The sequence below is a fragment of the Vicugna pacos genome, chromosome 6 (genome assembly GCF_048564905.1).
Source record: "Vicugna pacos chromosome 6, VicPac4, whole genome shotgun sequence".
In the NCBI taxonomy this organism is placed as follows: Eukaryota; Metazoa; Chordata; class Mammalia; order Artiodactyla; family Camelidae; genus Vicugna; species Vicugna pacos.
This window is the reverse complement of record NC_132992.1, coordinates 7906142-7911986: the sequence shown is the minus strand read 5'-3', so window position 1 is coordinate 7911986 and position 5845 is coordinate 7906142. Positions and strand designations below refer to the sequence as shown.

At 51.9% G+C, this 5845-nt stretch overlaps 1 long non-coding RNA gene across 1 annotated transcript; it reads left to right on the top strand.

The window, feature by feature from the left end:
• Nucleotides 1-862: 862 nt before the first annotated feature.
• Nucleotides 863-4064, top strand: LOC140697072 (uncharacterized). Its single transcript, XR_012073888.1, has 3 exons — nucleotides 863-1083; nucleotides 1727-1794; nucleotides 3258-4064. It is a non-coding gene; the product is annotated as an uncharacterized lncRNA (long non-coding RNA).
• The last annotated feature ends 1781 nt before the right edge of the window (nucleotides 4065-5845 follow it).

Here is a 5845-nt window from a genome sequence, read left to right as displayed (position 1 = left end):
TAAACATCAGTGAGCATTCTTCTAATAGGCTTGATCCATACCCTCAGTTGGTCTATTGGAGACTCCAGCAGGGGAATGTGTCTGGGCTTGAAACGCGTGTGCTTTCTTCCTGAAGTCAATGATGCAAACAAAGAAGAAAAACTTTTAGCTTCCCCTCTCCAGTGACAAATATTTTAAACAAATGGAGAAGGGATTTGAATTTTAACTGCTAAGTGAGGCATGAAGGGGCAAAGAAAGAGCCGTAACTGCCGTGTATTATTCTGAACAAATTCATTCGCAAATTATGTCACATTTGATACAAAGCAACATCAGATGTCCATCCTGTTGTGGCATAGAAAGCTTCCATGAGATCCCTCAGCCACCTCTCCAGCTGCATCTCATGCTGCTTTCTTGTATTCCTGGGCTCCAGCCTCAGAAGCCTTTATCCTGTCCCGGAAACACACATTCTTCATCTCACCGCAGGGCCTTTGCACATGACACTCCCTTTGCCTAGTTCAGTCCTATTGTTTCCGATCACCCCTTCCTCAGGGAAGCATTCCTCCCCTTCAGGATAGGACAAGTCCCCTATTATACAAGTATCCTTTGTTGGGCTTGTTACTGTTGTTATTTTACATTTATTTGGTTACAACTGGATGAACTCCGTCTGGCCCAGGAGACTGATTATAAGCTCTGCAGAGCAGGGACTGTGCCCGTGTCCCCTCCTTGTCTTACCTGCATGGCAAGTGCCCAGTAACTACTGAGGTACTAAATGAATGGAATAAATGGAATCCCTGACAACATCGCCAAAGTCCTTTTTTAATGACTGGCCTTTGCAAAGCACCCTGTGGAACAACTTAACAGTTCTAGGGGCGGGGTTTCAGCAGCTGGAGAGATCATCTTCACACACAAACAACCTCCCTGCAGTGGAGGCTTGGGCTGTACGTGGCATCAGTGAATCCAGGTGTGTTCCAGATGGTTCACACCGCTTGGACCAAGCACAAAGCCTCGATTCCCCACGTGTCAAACGGTGACAAGATCAGCGTGCCCTTCAGTGAATGGCCAGAGGATAAAGCCAGGAAACAGGAACAAGAATGCCCTGAAAAGGTAGATATTAATAGTACTTTTTACCTACAAGTTACCACCTCCTCGGCCACCTCTATAAAGAGTCCTGGGCCTTACTAGGAAAATATGATGGAAGCAAGTCTCTTGGGTGAGACGCCTCCTGTGCAGCAGGAGGCGTGGGCCAAGCCGGGGGCACAAGCCAGTGGCAGACGGACAGACAGAGGGGGGGATACGGTAGGGAGCTGGGGAAGGCCACCCTCCCAGCACCAGGGCCACCGGGGGGACGGCGGCCAGATGAAAGCCCTGAAGGGGGACGCCAAGGAGCTTCGTGGGGGCGGGGGACCAGAGCAAACGAACAAGGGGGCAGATTCTTCTCAAAAGCAAGCCGCCCACCTGCCCTGAGCGCCTTGTTTCCCTAATGGCTCCTGGGCCCTAGTTCACCTGGGTTTGGCAAACAAACAGGAAGCCTGCTCCTTAGCCGAGGCTCACCAGACTGGCTCCAGCCCTGACTCAGGGACCGCTCCCTCTGGGGGCCTGAGGGGTGATAACCATTTAGCAACCGCAGGGGCAGAGGTACGGAGCGTCCTGAGTGATCACAGAGAGAATCGTGGCCTTTTCGGAGGATAAAGCGACCCGGGGACCACTTGGTGGGGTGGGAGCGGGGCTTCATCTGGGTTTTCCGCAGATTTGCAAGACTCCCAGTCTCCAGCTCTCCGAAGGCACCATCGGCCCGTTTGACAAGGAGGAGCAGAGGTAAGCGAGTCTACGGCAAGTCACTGAAGGCGGGAAAGGCAGGCGTAGGTTCATCACAGGAGGCCTCCCCGGACGAGAGCGAGACGCGCTGGGTAAGCACACGGGCCGATCACACGGAAGGGGAAGGCCCACGCGTCATTCCTCCAGCAGCCGCTTCAACACTTGGGAGCGCAGGGTCCCTGGCCCAGCTGAGAGACAGATGGGGCAGTTAGGGGATTCAGCACCGCGGGAGTCCCTTTCTTACTTGTTTGGAAAGGTTATACTCTCTTCACATGGTAACAGGAATCATAAAGGAGCCACTAAACGTGGCAGTTCCGCACAACATGGCGCTCCAACCGTGGTCAGTACTGAGGGTGGATGGCCACGGCTGGTCGTCCTTTCTGGGTGTCCCTTTGCAAGGGGTGGAGTGGGGAGAGCTAGGTTCGTGGGTTACAGTCAGTTCGTCTAACAGAGAGACCATTCATCTAACCAAGGGGTACATACAGTTGTTTTTACTGATTCCCCAGTCCTGGACGGAGGACTTATAAAGGCCAGCCCTGTGCTCAGCACTAGGAATGCAAAGCTGATTAATACAGCACGACTGCTCTCCAGGAGCTAGATCCTCATCGGTTAGAAGGGCACATACACCACAATTTTCGCCTGCCCCTTGGCACGCCCACTGGTTATAGGCAAGGGGCTACAGGAACCCGGAGGAAGGAGAAACTCTGAGAGAGCCTAGGAACCCGTCCTGAAACAAGGCATTGGCAAAAGACTAGGAATTTACCAGGCATCAGAAAGACCATCCTTCAGTCATTCATTCATAGACATTCAAGTGTGCTGGCACCCCACCAGGTGAGACGCCTCCTGTGCAGCAAAACAGCTGCACAGCCCCGTCCCCGCCCTCTTGGAGTTCATGGTCTACTGGAGGTGGGTAAGCACACGGAGAATGAACCATAAATTTGGAAAGTCCTACAAAGGGAAAGTACAAGGTGTCTCAGGAGAGTCCATCTGGGGCGCTGACCTCGTCTGGGAGGCAGGAGATGCTCTGGCAAGGCTGTGATGTTGAGCTGAGATAGGAAGGATGCCCAGCAGCGTATGAGGCCGAGGGGCTGGAAGCACTGGCGGGAAGAGAGATCGGGCAGAGGGAGCCTCACCCGCACTCATTCAACCTGCTGACGTTTATGAAGTCCCCATGCATGTCGGCACACTGCTGAGCACTGTGGTCCCCAAGACAAGCAAGGCATCTCTGACCTCAAAGGGCGTGCAGTTTAGTGGGAGAGGCAGATGACTGTAGCAGGACGTGGGTGGGGGAAGCATTTCCCCATGGGAGGGAACAGCATGTGCAAAGACAGGAGAGCAGAGCTCATGACCTCTTAGACCGGGGCTGGGGGTTCCTGGCTCCCCTGCGTGACTGCTGTGTGGGGCGCTGTCTGGTGCTTACCTTGCCCTTCCTTGCTTAAGAACGAAACTCCTTTCTCCACCAGTGGCAGGGATGTTGCACCGAGAAGCCGCCACCTCAGCAAATGCTGATGAGCGCATTTTGCAAGGAGCTGGAAGTGAACGGCCTGGCTGGGCCTGTGCCTCCCTCCCCTCCTCCCCCGGCAGGATCCACACAGTCATCAGCACCGTGGGGCTGATTGCTTAAAGAGGGCACCCTCCCCGCCGGCCTCAGCCCAGGCGCCCGGCCACACCCACGGCCCATCCTAACCTGCCGTCTGAGGGTCGAGGCCCCCTTCCAGGAGCAAGCCCCCATCCCGCTTAATAACATTTTCCCTCTGCCTGTCTAATTAACTCCGTCACTGTATCTGCAGTCAGATAAAATGCTCATTTCACACCACATTAATTTTTATCAGCTGAACATTAAGCAACACAAAGCTATCTATGCTTGGTTTAATTTACATACTGACAGAGCTACAAAGCGTTACCCACAGTGGCTGCGGAGCAAATAAGCAGAACTGGCATCAAACAAGGCTCTTCAGAATGAAATATTGATTTGCAAGGCCGACAGTGAAGAAGGGTCGCAGGGAAGTGGGAGAAGTGAGGGGTAAAAGGGCTATTTTCCCTTGAAGAGCAATGATTGACGTCGTCAACCGAGAAGTCTCCTAAAGGTCAAGCAGAGGGGTCAGCTGGGCTCCAGGATCCAGAGGGCCAGGTGAGCTCTGGGGATGGAGCTCCGCCATCCATAAGCGGCCTGGAAATGGGGAAGCTCTTCACCATCCTGCTACTAGAGGCTTCCCCAACCTAAAGGAAATGCCTTCAAAAACATAAGTGCTTTAATCTTTTTCTCTCTCTCCCTCCCCTCCTCTCCCATCTCTCTCTCTCTCTGTCTGTCTCACGCGCACACACACACACACACACACACACACACACACACTATGATAACTTCACCTTTGTAACCCCGTTCAAGCTGTTTCTAAGAAGTATGTTCCTTCCCCTACTTCATGTTCAAGCTCATGCACCACCTCCTCCAGGAAGTCTTCCCTGATCACCTCCCTTCCGCACAAGTATGTTCCCAAAATGCCCAGAAGAAGGTCCACATTGCACCTACCACAGTGTATTTTAACAATCCACGTCTATGTCTCTTTCTCTCACTGGCTGTAAGCTCTTTGTAGGGGCAGATCTAGGTTTGCGGCGGTGGCTGAAGCTTATTTAAGTTGGAGGGGTTGGGGGTACTTTCCTTAAGAAAAAAGAATGACAACTATCTAACTTCTGCAAATACTCCAAAACATGTAAGCCTGAGAACACATGACGAGGACCCCTCCCAGGGCCTTGGAAGAGACAGGGCCAGTGAGGGATTCTCAAGTTTAATCAGCTTTGATGTGAGTCTCCTTCTTGAGCATAGTTCTTTGCTCACAACAAGCGTCTGATAAATGGAGGCAGCATGAATCGAACGACTGAAGGGGAAGTGAAGACTTCCGAGTACATGGTCTATGATAGGCTCAGCCGAAGAACCTTGGCAAGGGTGTCTCCTCTGGCATCACGGCAGCCCAGAGGACACAGCCGATGTGGGCTGGAGCCAGAACTGATTTCCAAGAGGCATATTTCTCCACCTGAGAACCAATGCCCGAAGGCAAATGAAGAGACGCCCCCAGGTGAAGACATGTGGCTCGTACAGCGCAGTCTTCAGGCCTGCAGTCTCTCTGGGCAGCCATCATTTCTCCCAGAACCCTGGTTCTCCCACGTTCGTGCGTACCTAAGTCACCTAAATCACTTGCCACACGGCAGATTCCCTGATCTGAACACCGGAGATTCTAATTTCTGATACCTGGAGTGGGGTCTGAGAACTCGTATCTCCAACGTGCCCACCTATGATCTTTCTCCATCCACCCTCCAGCTTTATTGAGATATAACTGACCTGTAACATGGTAGAAGTTTAAGCCGTACAACATGATAATTTGAGACACAGACCTACCACGACATTTTTACTACAATAAGGTTAGTTAACGCATCTTTCACCTCACATAATTACCATTTTGTTGCTGTTGCTGTCATGATGAGAACATGGAAGCTCTACTCTCATAGCAATGTTCAGGGATGTAATACAGTATGGTTAACTATAGTCACGTGCCAAGATGCACAGAACTGCAGAAATCTTGCTGCAGGTTTTCTAAGACCACACTTTGAGAAACCTTGACGAAACACAAATGTCAGTATTGTAAGGAGTAGGTTGGGGGAACCGGGTGGGAGCTGGCTGGGAGCCTTGGCAGAGAACTGTATTTCCCTCAGGAAGCTGGACTTGGACTTGAACATGATGTGGCATGATGGTCTGAGGAAGACCCAGGACTGGCAGAGGGTGTGGAAACCGTGTCTAGAACCTGGAGAGTGGAGAAGGCTGTAGATTTACTTTGAAATATCTCCATAAACCCCAGTTTGAGAACAACTCTTGGCCTCCTGTGACTTTCAACTAGCAGACACTTTGCACCAAGTTCCCCCAAAGGAGAGGAGCAGAATCCCTTCTCCGACCACAGGGGCCAACACAGGTTGAGTTTTCGGCTTTGCGACACTAAGAATTGTAATAGACAGCCCTGGCTGTGTAACACACGACACTCCTGCCGTGGCTGCATGTGGCTCC